Below are 15,281 nucleotides of genomic sequence, written 5' to 3' on the forward strand. Positions count from 1 at the left end.
AAGCTATTAAGTTTTCAGAGATGGCAAAAGGGCAGTTATGGAATGAGACTTTTTTTTTTTTTTTTGAGATGGAGTCTCACTGTGTTGCCCAGGCTGGAGTGCAGTGGCACAATCTCGGTTTACTGCAAGCTCCGCCTCCCGGGTTCACGCCATTCTCCTGCCTCAGCCTCCTGAGTAGCTGGAACTACAGGCGCCCGCCACCATGCCTGGCTAATTTTTATTTTTATTTTTGTATTTTTAGTAGAGACGGATTTTTACCATGTTAGCCAGGATGCTGTCTATCTCCTGACCTCGTGATCCGCCCTCCTTAGCCTCCTAAAGTGCTGGAATTACAGGCGTGAGCCACTGCGCCTGGCCGGAATGAGACTCTTACGTTCTTTATGTTGAAAAGCACAGGTGCTGGAGTCCATGGTAAGATTGTTAGCTGGCTATCAAATTCCATTCCTTCTTGTTCCATGGAAACAGTACCTCAACACGTGCTGGTCAACTAGGCACTAGGACTTCCAGTTCCTATTTGAGATAGGTGTGGCCATGTGGCTAAGTTCTTATGAATAGAATGTGAGTGATTTGGCAATTTGTATCACTTCTGGATCTGTGCTATAAGATATTAGTTACGCTCCATGTTCCTTCCCCCTCCTGCTGAGTGGAACCTCACATGGTTTTGGTCCAGTGTCAACCTTATGCTGTAGCAGTGCTCTAGGAATGTCAGGGCAGCAAGGTGGAAAGACCCTTGGTTGATGAGGTCCTGCCAACCTGAAGTGTTACACAAGAAAGAAATAAACTTCTTTGTTGTTTACAGCACTGTATTAATTGGTTTCTTTGTTACAGCAGCTTAGTATAAACGCTGCCTGATACAGAGTCCCATAGAATTTGGTTGACCAGGGCTCTGCCCAGCATTAGCAAAGTGTTTTGAATCTCCAAGCCCCAGGGTCCTCATGTATTACGTGGTACTATTGTGGGGTTATATGATATAAGAGTTTAAAAGTTCAGCATTTAAATATACTGGAGACTGTACTAAGTGCCTTCTGTACACTGTAATTTAATGTTCATGACTAAGTTATGAGTTAGGAATTATCTGGTATGGATGGTAGCTTTAAGGAATGATGAGTGTAAATTACTTTCCCAAAGGTCTAGTGCTGGTACTGATAGAGCCAGATTTTTTTTTTTTTTTATTGTACTTTAAGTTCTAGGGTACATGTTCACAATGTGCAGGTTTGTTACATATGTATACATGTGCCATGTTGGTGTGCTGCACCCATTAACTCATCATTTACATTAGGTATATCTCCTAATGCTATCCCTCCCCCCTCCCCCCACCCCACAATAGGCCCCGGTGTGTGATGTTCCCCTTCCTGTGTCCAAATGATCTCATTGTTCAATTCCCATCTATGAGTGAGAACATGTGGTATTTGGTTTTCTGTTCTTGCGATAGTTTGCTGAGAATGATGGTTTCCAGCTGCATCCATGTCCCTACAAAGGACACAAACTCATCCTATTTTATGGCTGCATAGTATTCCATGGTGTATATGTGCCACATTTTCTTAATCCAGTCTATCACTGATGGACATTTGGGTTGATTCCAAGTCTTTGCTATTGTGCATAGTGCTGCAATAAACATACGTGTACATGTGTCTTTATAGCAGCATGACTTATAATCCTTTGGGTATATACCCAGTAATGGGATGACTGGGTCAAATGGTATTTCTAGTTCTGGATCCTTGAGGAATCACCACACTGTTTTCCACAATGGTTGAACCAGAGCCAGATTTTTAAAAAGCTCAGACCACCAGACTTCGGAGCTCATACTCTCAAGCAGTACCAGCAGCTCTTAGCACAGTGTGTGGAAAATATTAAGCATTTCATAAGTGCTAATAGTATTATTAATTCTTAGCAAACATCATGGAGCCCCTGTTATAGGTAAAGTAATGTGGCTTGTGCTTTGGGGACCCTCAGGCTGTTTAGCAGGGGACACAGATATGTGAAAAAGTCATTAGAGTACAAGTACTGCATGAAAGTTGAAAAAAAGTAGGTTTTCTTTGACAAAAGGTAATAGGGATCAATGAATCTTAGAAATTAGATCACCTACCATGCAATCACAAAATATGTCATATTCTACACTGTTCATATAATATTTGAGGTCCATACATCAATTTCAATGGGAGCAGAGTGTGTAAGTCACTTTTACATATTCCAAGACTTAAGAATATGTCTTGTGATTTCTCTAAGAGAAATTCTCCAGCAACTCAGAAGCATAGAACCCTCAGTGGAAAATGTATAAAAATGAAACATGCTGCCCTGGACATTCACATGTGCCCCCACCCCCACCTCCACTGTCCCCGACTAGTGAGTCCTTCCTAACACATCCAGATGCCATGGTCCCTGATTTTATTGGAATAGGGTAAAAAGTTTAAGAACCGGAAATTCTAAATTGCATTTCTTCATAGGCTAAGAAATCAGTTTTTGGCTCACACACTCTTCCGTCAGGGCAGGAAGACCTTTTCTGACCCACCAATCTGAGTAGCACCTTTCCCTCCTGGTTATTCTCTTTTCCAGAATTCTGTATCTTTCCTCCATAGCCCACTTTTTATAATTGTAATGTTTGTGTTTGCTTTTACTTGCACATTGTATATCTTCTTCCATCTTCGCTCTTGATGATAAGTGCCACAATAGCAAAAATCATATACCCTCCACCAACCAGTGCATGCAGATATCCTAGGCCAGTGCCTGACACACAGCAGGTGCTCAATAAACAGTCATCAAATGTGAAAATACATGAATAATTTTAGGTTTGAGTAAAAGAAAAATAAATACTGTTAGTTTCCCCACTTTCTCAACTAATTCTGAAAAAGAAAAATGAAAACATGATCTGGAATAGTTTGCTTCCACTGAAGCTAGAAATTCACATTCACATTTGCTGGTCCTTTCACCTTCTTCCACTGTGCCAACCCATATGTGCCCAAAGAAGCATAACTCAAAGCTGAATAAAGCATGACTCCCCTTTTGTCATCAGGTTTTCTGGTCTGTAAGTCAACCAGAGAAGTAGTAATCTAGAACTGTTTGAATGACGCATAGTTCTGCTCTACCCTTGTAGAGCATACAAAGAAGCAACGTTTCTGATCTCTAGGCAGGGGTCTAGTAGATGAGAAGACAAGATATATGCATAGCACGCCATGTAATACAGAGTGAGTAAAGAGTGCGGCAGTAATTGCTTAAGGGTTCAGGAAAGGGAGTTGGCACAGTGGCCTGGGCTGATCAGGAGAACTTGGAATGGGTTGGTGAAGGGAAGTACTTGCCAGGTCTTGAGGGACTAACTAGAACAAGGAAGGTAACCTGAGCCCAGGTGAGTGAGCTAGAACACCAAGATGTATTTTAGTTTGAATTTATTCCCACCCCCAGCAATTCATTCCCCAGTCCTGAGACATGGAATGAAGTGTAAGTTGTTTATTTGGGAGGAGATCCCAGGAAACTCCAATAAGGAAATGAGGCAGGGAATGGAAGGCAGCCAAAAAAACAATATGTTATCAAGTAAGTTGGTGTGCTGGGTAACTAAAGCTTAATTCTGCTGTGGAGCTCTGGAAAACTCTGTACAATAGGCACGCAGGATGAGGAGCGGGGGCATTTCAATACCAACTCCTGACCATTGTTATTGGTTGGGGGCTGCTGTGGATAGGACTCAGACTGGGGGTAGGGGTGTTAATTCCTCAGCACTTCTGGCCACTGAAAAATACATCCAGTCATTAGAGTTAGAAGTCAATGTCTGGCCACTGAGTACTGCAGTCGCAAAAGCAAGGAGATATGGATGGACTGTTGATAGCATCTGTTATGATGTGTTTTCAGAAGTAAATCTGAGTTTTACCCATGCTCCAGAAATATGTTTACATTGTTTTGAGGTAGCAGCCTTTGTAGGAAAGAAAAGATGATAGTAATCTAAGTTTAATTAAGACTGAGTAATATAGGAATAGTTTGGAATTGACCAAATAGATTCTGAAGGCTTCTACACATACTTTTGGTGTCTCTCCAAATGGTGCTATTCATGCTACTGGTAATTACTTTTCTTTAACACCTTTTGATCCAGGCATTTTCTTGCTTACGATCTTTGGATGGATATTCATCCTGGCAGGATTAAGTCTTAACTCCTCAGACTTTAAGATTTCTACAGTTATTTCAACTGTTTTTCTAGCTTCATCAATATTGCTGAATATAAATTCTTCACTCTAACCAGACTTGTTTACTCACACTCCTTTTGGCTCCTGCTATTTTGGATTTGCGAGACACCCCCCACTTACTTAAATTCTTCTCATTCTCCATGTCCATTTCCAAACTCCCTCATGCAGCCATCTCCCCTGGTCATCTCAGCCACCAGACTGTGATCTCACTTCTCTCCTGGACCTCATTGCACAGTTAACATTGTGATATGTCTTCTATCTATTAATGTGAAGTTAGTTTTTTCTTATATTATTAAATTTGTTGTGTGTTTATGTCTTGGCCCCTCAGCTAGAGGAGGGAAGTTCTTGTGTGTGTGTGTGTGTGTGTGTGTGTGTGTGTGTGTGTGTGTAGGGGGAGGCAAGAGTATCTGTTTTGAAGCCATACCTCTCAAGTTCAAATCCTGACTTCCCCATTTATGAGCTTTGAGTCCGTGAGCAAGTAATTGACACCTCAACAAGCATGGACATTTATGCCTGTTAATCCAAGAGTACAAAGGGAGGGCACATAAATGAAAGTTCTGATGTGTATTAGAAAGGCTCTTAATATAAGAATCATCTTGAACACATTGAGTTTTGTGAAAATAATGGTAATTGTTCAAGGCCATTTAAAAAAAATACTTAATTTCCTCCAAAGTTCTTCTTGTTACCATGTCATTTTCACAAATAAAGTGCTTGCTGTTTCTTAGGTTCTAAAACTAGTCTCCAACATTATAAAATCATGATTATTGCTGGGTGCCATGGCTCACGCTTGCATTCCCAGCACTTTGGGAGTGTGAGGCGGGCAGATAACTTGAGGTCAGGAGTTGTAGACCAGGCTGACCTGTTAACACGGTGAAACCCTGCCTCTATTAAAAATACAAAAATTAGCCAGGTATGGTGGTGCACACATGTAGCCCCAGCTACTCGGGAGACTGAGACAGGAGAATAACTTGAACCCAGGAGGCAGAGGTTGCAGTGAGCCAAAATTGTGCCATTGTGCTCCAGCCTGGGTGACAGAGTGAGACTGTGTCTCAAATTTTTAAAAACATTGTAAAATTGAAAAAAATATCATAATTATTAAAGTCATAGTAATATTTTAAAAACAATTATCATGCATTAACAAAACAGCCGATGTCAGTAACACCAAAGATCAGGATGTGGAATACATGCACCAGTGGTTCTCCATCTGACTAGATGTACTTTCCAGGAAATGAAAATACTTGAAGCTTTTCAAAAAGTTCTGGAAGAAAAACCATTTCTGATACCTACAAATGTATATGTATAAGAAAACGTTACAAATATAAAAACACATGTTTTTAAACTCAAATGTAATTTTAAGAACTTTGCCTTAATTTATGTTTATATTGCCAAGTAACTTAAACATTTTAATAGTGTCACTGACTGATGTTGATTGTTAGACACTTCATCCAATTCATGAAGTTGGTTTTAGCAATCTATATGAACTAGGTTAATTAAAATGTGAAATTTGCAAAACCAGGCCTACATAGAATACTTTTAAACATCAAAAGAAAATAAATCACTGTTGTAGCCCTGTTTCTTTCATAGTTATATAGATTTGCTTAACCATATACAAGAAAAGAACTTTTCTTTTGAGGAAAAGGTACACTTGAACTCTGATCTGTAATTATTTAAGCTTTGGACAGTTCATAGCCTAATCATCATTTGCTGTAAATATACCGTACTCCCTTTCAAAGTGATATTTGATCTGCATTTAGTACGTGGTATTAGATTTTAAATTTCTTAAAGATATAAAAAAGTTTTGGTATACTCAGTGGGTGATTGAAGATATGCTACTTCATGGAGAAAAATATATTAGGTGTGTCTGACCTGGAAAGAATGTTCTATTAATCTTTTTCTTGTGTCAGATTTATAACAAAAAGAAGTGGAAACTATATTAAGCCAGGATATAAGTTACATATATATGTGTATATATATATATATATCTATAGAATATGAAAAGATGTTAGCCATTATTTTTTCTCTTATTCATGCTGTTCTCTAATTTAAACTCAAATTCTGGGGATTTGTATGAGTTTTTATGTGTAAATACTAAGACAGGAAGATAGGGTTCATTGAATGAACCCTTCTTCAGATCCACTTTATAAGGCAGACTTTACCTGTGTGCGTAGATGTAGAAACAGGTCCAGAAACATCAGGGAACCTGAACAAAGTCACATGGCTGGTGAGGGGAGAATTCGTGTCAACTCCAATTCCCTTGGAGAATATATGCAAATTGCCTGCTTGTGTTTGTGGAGATCTCTAAGTCAATCCATATTACCCACATTTCATTGCATAATTGTGAGTTTACTGAGACTTTGACCAGAAATATTGTAAAGCTGAGCTTGTTTCATGGCGTTTGGGAGGAGTTGAAATAAATCATTTCAAGGACAATGAAATGTTCAGCCCAAGGTACACTTGTCCTTGCTTTAAACACCCATTTCCTTTAAGGTCTTTCTAATGAGACCTTGCAGATTTTCCGAAAAATATACTGTGTCAGTGGCAGCTTATTCACCTTACTTACATAGTTCGAGGAACTGCTTGTTTAAATTTAGATACTGTCTCTGATGAAATGTTTTGACAAAGTAATACCAGCTTGATACTATTTAAAATATTTTGACAGATGGGAAAATTGTTTCAGTCTGAGTTGAGCAATACTTTATTGCAGTATTTTGTGAGTTATAAAAAAATGGTAAAGGTAGCCTCACTGTTCCCCAAAATAACATCCTTCCATTCTCCCTGAGGAGAGAAAGGCCTCCATTCAGTCATAGATTACAGTATGTGTGCTGAGTATGTTAAGAGAATTCACACAGTTTAAACAAGAGGGAACATTTGGGGACTATTTCCAAACAGGGAACATTTATCGTTCTGTAAGCAAACTGAACCTAAAGAACTTTCAGGAACATTTGTTGTGGTAGGACGTTATCAGAGCCTTCTCATGGCCTGGTGGAATTGTTCTCAATTAATAAAACTAAATCACTAGATTTTAAAACTAGCTTGGATGAAAAAAAAAGCTCAAATTTACCTACTTCAGTATCTAGATTTTTTACAAAATGCCATTATAATTAAAAATATTTAAATATTTCAAATTAATTGCAAAGGATGAAATCCAGGTGGTCCTTGTTTGTGATATTAAACAGATGTGTTGAAGCAATGTGATAGGGCAATGGTCCTCAAAGTGTGATTCCTGGACCATTAGAAATGCAAATTCTAGGCTTTCTGAATCAGACACTGGTGCAGCCCAGCCATGTGGATTTTAACTCATGCTCCTGATCATTCAGATGCACACTTTAGCTTGATAAGTTCCCAGATAGTGTAGAGACTTTCAAGCTATCCCTTCAAGGCCTGCCACATTGGAAAGAGGGAGGACTGGGGGGCGGGGGATGATCAGGAATGATTCCCAGGCTTCCCCATGTCCATTTCAGCTATAGGAACTTTGATTTTCTGTTTTACATATCACAAAGTTTTATGTTGGGCTCTGTGACTACATGATTTTGAAAACCACTGGGATAGATATTTCTTTGGAGGACGATATACCATGGCTTAGAAAATCTTTAGAGAATGACAGCATCTCTGGCTGTGTTCACGTTGTTTTAGCAATATGTGCATCCTGAAACTGAATTTTGTCAGTAAAGTAAGAGTTGGCCTGTGTGTCAGTGATGGCCTCAGGTTAACCAGTCTCTTAAGGAACACATGTACAAGTCAGAAATACCAGTTTTCTTTTTCTAATGAGAATCAGGGACATAACAAAAAAATATGCGTATACTCACGTTTAACTCCTCCTGATATTCTCACTGTGCACAAGTTAACATTTAGAGTTGGGGATATCCCAACAATCCCTTGTCCAGTGATTGAATTGTCCATGATACCAATTCAGGCCTCCACCTTTGATGTATTCCTGCAGGTGTGACATAGACATCATACAGCATTGTTAACTTACAAGTATAGAGTCAGGGGAAAGAGAAGTTGACATTTTCTACAGATTTTTATGAACTTGTACAAATCCACTACACACATACACACACACACACTTACCAAATTGCTGAAGGCCCCTAAATTCAGTGTCTTTCTGAACCATGTTATATAAATCTACTCTATTATCTCTTTCAAATTTCTGTTTCTAAAAATTTTATATATTGTTGACAGTTGTTTTTATAGATTTTTAATATCATTAACTAAATTGTAATAAGACCTTTATGTTAATGTAACTTTTTGCTCACATAATTTTATATTGATGTTATTTGTTTACCTCTCAGTTCTGGAGAGAGGTGATGATGGTGATGATGATGACAAAAATAGGTTACTGTTCTTATAACAAGGATTCTGCAGTTAGCTTAGAGGTCTTACACAGTACCAAACAGTGTTCTAAGTACTTTATATTTATTAATACCTTTTATTCACACAGTCCACCTATGACAAAAGCCTTTAACCTTTTGAACATAACCCCCAATGAAAAAATTGACATTTAGAACATATATACTTCCTCTATGTATATATTGTATATGATTAGGAAAATGAATAATGAATCAACTTTTATTATGTCTAGTAACTCGTGATTTTTTATTCCATTCCATTTTATTATGTTTAATTTCATTTTTAAAAGTCCATTTGAGATTCAGAAAATTGATTTCCTTACTCATATTAATTGTCACAGCCTGCAGAATGAAAAATTGTGCTGTCAGACAGATAATATTATTTATATTTTACAGATGAGGAAATAGGCACAGAGAAGTTAGGTTAGTTGCCCAAATTTACATAATGAGTGGCAAATCCACAGTTCAAACTTGGGCAGTCTGTCTCCAAAGCCCTCGCTCATAGTAGTATATTCTGTCTTACCTAGTCAACTCCTTCATATTCTACTACTGTCAAGGAGGGATGAACCAAATGGGGAATGTTTTTTTCCCAAATATGGGGACAATATAGTGACAGCCTCAAATTTTCTAAATAGAAGGGTTTAGAGATGAAGGAATGGAAGCTGGCTGTAAACTGGCATTAGAGCTACTTTTCTACTTGAAGGCATCCTTTTATTTAGGATGTATGTTTGTTTTAGGAAGTATTTGTAAAGAGGCTGATGGAGATTAATATGGGGGAAATGGCTTTTGCCACTGAACCACCCTCTTGGCACTACCACGGGAAATTTATTTTAAACAATCTAAAGAACAGTAGGTGGAAAAGATGTATACCCAGATTTAAAACAAAATATTTGTTATGTGGAGATTCCTGGTGAATGAGGAGAGGACAAAGTGATTGTAGGACCTGTCATCCTGACTCCTTCTAGGGCATACAGTTAGAGGTTCAGGACTGCTAACATGGCTGCATATTTTTGAACACAGACATATTCTTTCCCTGGTGCTTTTAAATGTGAGTTAAAAATAGGCGTCAGATGAACAGGCATAAAATGCAAAGATAGGAGAGCCATAGAGTGAAAAATCTAGATTTCTCTATCTTTTCCTTGATTGTCTCTCCTTTCTTTCTCCTTCCTAGAAACAATCACTGTTGTCTCTTTCTTGTGTAGCCTTCCAGAATGTTATGCTGTGTATGTCAGTGTGAGTATCTGTAGTAAACATTAACATATTACTACACATTTTCTGTGCCTTGAATTCATTCCTCTTATAATATGTTTCAAATTTTGTTCCACATGTAGAAGTGCCTTGGGCCTTCTTTTTCACAGCTACATAGTAGTTCATCGTGTGGGTTTTCCAAAATTAATTTAACAGATCCTCTGTTAGCAGACATTAGATAATTTATAATCTTTTGCAAGCCTGATTATTTTAATGTAAATTGTAACTAGGGTTCTGAGCCCTCTGTGTGGTCTTTTATTCTTAGCAGAAGCTTCACAACTCTCTAGGTCTTCAGCAGGGACTGATAAAGATCAAATTGTTGAATTAGGTCAGGTTTGTGTCAGGAAGTTCCTTGATCTCAATTTTCTCAGATGGCTATTTTTAGCTTGTGAACAGTAATCATGGTAAGAAGTCTTTGTATCTTGCCCTAGACAATCTTCTCTTGGAAGATTAAAGTGGCCCCCTTTAAAAGGTTTAAGAAATGCAATTTGCTAACAGTTTAATGGGTTTATTAGGGACTTTGAAGATATATTTCTAGAAGGAGAAATATTTTTGCTTCTCTGAAAGTTCTAGCTACTTTATGCTCCATAGCCATTAAAAACTTTTCAGATTTGTCTTCCTATAAATCATAGAGATTTGGAAAATTAGATACAAGGCACCTGTTTTCTTAAATGCATGGTTACCTATTCCTTTGTCCTTCCCTTTCAAGACAATTCTGGGAACAGTTTGTTCAGCTTTACAAAGAAAACATTTCTTCACTACCTGAGTTTTCTGTCACCCATGCATTCTAAAAATATTTTAGCTGATTTCAGGGAAAAAGTATTCAATATTAGTGAGTGATAATTGTATGAAAAATAGACCAGTAAAGCAATCAAGTGGAAACTTGGTAGAAATGTATGGATAAGAGACGTGGTCCATTCTGCATTTTTCGGATTCAATTATATCCACAGTAACTCAGAGATAACAAAATTGGTGCTATGTTGCAAATAATCTGAAGAAAATAATGCTGTAAATTATTTCAGAAGTGATTTCAGAATTTAATATTTTCCCATCGGGAGATTTATGACCTGACACTGAGAATTATTAAGGCTCAGATCCAAATACTTAGTTTGTTTTCTCTTGCTCAGCATTTAGTAAAGAGGTGGAACACACTAGTCAGATATTGGCTAGTCAAGCTCGAAATTCAGGCTTTCATATCCTTGTCACCATGTGTGAACTTTGGAATATTTGGATTTTAATATATGCAAATGCTTTTATAATGTGTGATGTGTTAGGTGAAAATTATTGCACACACTAACAATTTAAAATGCTACTCTTGAATATTTTATAAACCACTGGAATATTAACATACCCTTAATGAATATAAGACTGTTTCTTCTTTCTCTGTTAAATCATGTGGACTGCATTCTACTTAATACACTGCCTCAATTTATCCTTTTGTGCTAAGATTTTAAGTTAAAATAGAAAATAAACATTAAATCAAGTTGGGCTGCAACCATGTTCACTTGGGAAATTTCACTTAGAGATGTTTGATATATTTTTGGAGAGATTTCAGGGATCTACATTGGTTAAGTTGAATCTATAATTTGGTTATACATAAAATTAAAGTTAATCTAAGTGGACAGAATCAATACTCTTCTGAGTTTAATTAGATGGCTAGCTTCCAAGCAAGAGATTATTCTTTTTACTCTCCTCCTATCCTCTTTCCTTAGGCAGCAAAATAATTCCTTTGCCAAAGTATGTTGGACAGTTCCCTGGTGACAAGTTCTATAGAAACTCATAGCTATCCTGTTAGCAATGTGAGACAGAAGGGAGGGATATGTGGGTGAGCAGGCCATTGTATTCTAGAGATAGTAATAAGCCTGCCCTATCTCCAGATCACAGCCCAGCCAAAGGTATAGTGTCCCATTTGCAGAGGATCTGTAGTCACTGTTTCTAAACCAAACTTATGAAACAGGATGGTGTTTCTTTCAGGCTGAAAAATCCCAGGACAGAAAAACAGGAAAAGTTGGGGAGATAAATTATAAATTAGACTGAACTTGCAGTTTGAGAATCCTGCTATTAATAGTTATGTTTGATATGAGATGCCTGGAAATGTGGCAGTAAATTGGAGTGAGGTTTTATTTCAGGTAATAACTTTCCTTTTATCTCTGTTGGTGCACTGGCAAGAAAATCTAGAAGAGTTTTAGGAGGGCTGGTTGATATAAACTTCATCGTTCTTTATGTTCAGTGTCATACACAGGCGTTTACTTATTGAAGAGTAAGTTATTTACAGTGTTTTAAGAGTGAGATTTTATTCTAGCTCCATGAAACAACTGGGTTGAGTTGTCATGGTTGATATTACAGGAATTATTTGATGAGTAGATGCATTTTTAACAATAAATTTAAAATAGGTTTAGTAATATTTAAGCTACATGATTATATTTCTAACTTTGTGGTTGTCTTTTTTTTAAAATGAAGTTTGAAATTTGTGCTTTATAATTCAGATTTTTATTGTTCATGTTGCACCATCAAAGATAAATATCTGTTAAGTAGTTAATATAAGCAAGGAATAGTGAGAAATAAAGACCAGTAAGAAAGGTTCTGTCTTCAGTGGTTTGCATCAACCTGGTTGAAAAACCTTGGCAAGAGTACATGAAATAAATAACATTAGCCATACACAGGTTGTGATCTTGTTGTAGGTATTAGGCACAGTATCAGAACAGAATGCATTTCTGTAATCCTCATGTTAAAGGAAATGGATTTTTTAATAAGATTAATGAAGACAGAATAAACTAACTTTTTTTTGTTCTGTTTCCTATACCTTATTGTAAAATTAATATTTATTGAGCACTTTAGGTGTCAGACATTCACTGTTCTGTGTTTACCATATGTATAAATTCCTTTAGTCCTTAACATCTCATGAGATGGGCATGTTATGATCATCCCTTTAGAATATATAAAGGAACTGAGGCACAGCATGGCTCATTAGCTGCTCAAGGTCACAGAGCTCATAACTCATGAAACCGGGCTGTAAAAACAAGCCGCAGGACTTGTGAGTCAACACTCTTAACTTCTGTGCTTTATACTTTCTCTCATTTCGCTTCATATTAGTTAACACCTCTCTGCCTTAAGCCTAAATAGATGTCCAATTTGCACTAGAAAAATACAGGCTTTAGGCTAGGATCAGAGACTTGAAATTTATTTCTGTAGAAAAGGATGAGTTATTTTGATGTAAGTATTCACAGCACTACATAATTTAAGTGATTAAATTAATCCTCTTTGGTGAGGTGGGGGGAATTTCTAGGAGGATGACACCCTAACCTTTGGATGCTGAGAGATGCATATTTATGTAAGTACACATTTCCTCTACCTGCTCAGTCTAAACTGACTTTCTTCATGGACAGATCCTTATGATGGTGACTTCTGTCACAGATCACAAGAGAGCCAGTCACAGACTTGGGTGTCTGCACTGAAGAGAGTCCTTTAGAGACTGAGTGTCTGATGGAACTGTGTTTGCAATTGTCTTTTTCTGTTTATGTGACCTTGGAAAGTTACTACTGAGTTTTATTTCTTCTTCTCCTTAAAATGGTAATGAAAATATCTAGCTCATAGGGTGGTTGTGAGAATGACATCTGAAAACATCTATGAGCACCCTAGCTGCATAAGAGCTATGCCAGTTTTTCTCAAAATGGTAAGTACCTGTGAAATCATCTGGAGATCTTCTTAAAAGGCAGACATTGATTCAGTTGATCTAGGGTGAGGCCTGAGATTTTGCGTTTCTAACAAGCTCTCAAATGATACTGTGCTGGTCCAGGGACCACACTTTGAGTCACAAGGTCCTGCACAATATGCATAGAAGAAATGTTTCTATTAATAGGAGCTCTTAAAGGTTGTATTAACAGAACATTTCTGTTGATAACTTTGCACTCAGTTTGGGGTTGTCTGCTGAAATATGTACATATAATGCATAAGTATTGAGAAATATGGCATTTAGAATCTTTTCATTGGGAAATAATGCATTCCATAATGGTTTTATGCTGCATTGTGACAAAAAATAAATTTGGAGTCCTCTTTGGAATAAGATTCCATTAAAAATTCACTCATGTTGCCAGGTGCAGTGGCTCATGCCTATAATCTCAGTACTTGGGAGGCCAAGGCAGATGGATTGCTTGAGCCCAGGAGTTTGAGAACAGCCTGGGCAACATGACGAAACCACATCTCTATAAAAAACAAAAAAACAAAACAGCTACTCAGGTGGTGTAATCCCAGCTACTCAGGAGGCTGAGGCAGGAGAATTGCTTGAGCCCAGGAGTTGAGGTTGCGGCGAGCCAAGATCATGCCATTGTATTCCAGCCTTGGTGACAGAGCAAGACCTTACCTCAAAAATAAAAAATAAAAAAATAAAAATTCAGGCCGGATGTGGTGACTTATGCCTGTAATCCCAGCACTTTGGGAGGCCGAGGAGGGCAGATCATGAGGTCAGGAGATTGAGACCATCCTGGCTAATACAGTGAAACCCTGTCTCTACTAAAAATACAAAAAAATTAGCCGGGCGTGGTGGCAGGTGCCTGTAGTCCCAGCTACTAGGGAGGCTGAGGCAGGAGAATGGCGTGAACCCGGGAGGCGGAGCTTGCAGTGAGTGGAGGGCGCACCACTGCACTCCAGGCTAGGTGACAGAGCAAGACTCCATCTCAGAAAAATAAAATAAAATAAAATAAAATAATAAAATAAAATAAAAAGTTAAATAAATAAAATAAAAATTCAGCCATGTTAAAAGACTCACAAGTGTAGTAATGAATGAAAGATGTGATTGAGTAACTTTGTATCATATGTTTATTTCTAGCAGCCAGATTTTCTTGACTAAAACAACAATAAGTCCTGGCTCTCTGATTATTCTAAAAAGTGAATTTATTATCTTGAGGACATTGCGCTTAATGTATTTTGAATAATAAAATGCTGAAATTAAGTATACTTGACTTCTGTCTGATAAATTTGAATTTTAAATCAGACTTTTGAAAACAGGAAGAAAAACTCTATAGGAATATCCAGTCACTTGTAATGTCAAAAATGGTAGAACTTAGGACTCACATGTGTCTTTCCTAAATGTGAGTTGAGTAACTGGCTCCAGATGTTACTGATGGCATGCCGTGCTTGTGCCATATCTGTGTTCTCTGATAACTGCTAAATCAACTGCTGCCTAAAGTAGTGTCAAGACAGTGAAAAGCCTCTGGCCACCTGTGGAATTGTTTAGGGGGATGGGACTTTCTACTTTGGGGAAAATCTAAAAATCTATGGTGTAAGGCAATCCTTTGTGTTTCGTTTCTGTTAGACTACTTTTGTGTTGTCAAAAGTAGTCTAACAGAAATATTTAGCAGTCTAACAGAAATCTGTGTTGTCAAAAGTTCTTCATAAATTTCATTGCTCTGTCTTGCATAAATGGCCTAGTATACAGGCTCTTTCAAATGGTTGGTTAAACTAAAAACTTTCCTGTAGGAGTGGAAATGGGAAGAGAGTCTTGCCCTACTTAAACTCCAGA

General features: G+C 37.5%; 1 long non-coding RNA gene across 1 annotated transcript in view; it reads right to left on the reverse strand.

Moving 5' to 3' along the window:
* LOC117073607 overlaps positions 1–15,281 on the reverse strand; it is a 51,169-nt gene that overhangs the window by 20,981 nt on the left and 14,907 nt on the right. Inside the window, exon 2 of the long non-coding RNA XR_004433293.1 lies at positions 7,973–8,100. This is a non-coding gene — a long non-coding RNA (uncharacterized LOC117073607). The remainder of the gene's footprint in view (positions 1–7,972; positions 8,101–15,281) is intronic.

Source organism: Trachypithecus francoisi, unplaced genomic scaffold (genome assembly GCF_009764315.1).
Source record: "Trachypithecus francoisi isolate TF-2019V2 unplaced genomic scaffold, Tfra_2.0 Lachesis_group4, whole genome shotgun sequence".
Lineage (NCBI taxonomy): Eukaryota > Metazoa > Chordata > Mammalia > Primates > Cercopithecidae > Trachypithecus > Trachypithecus francoisi.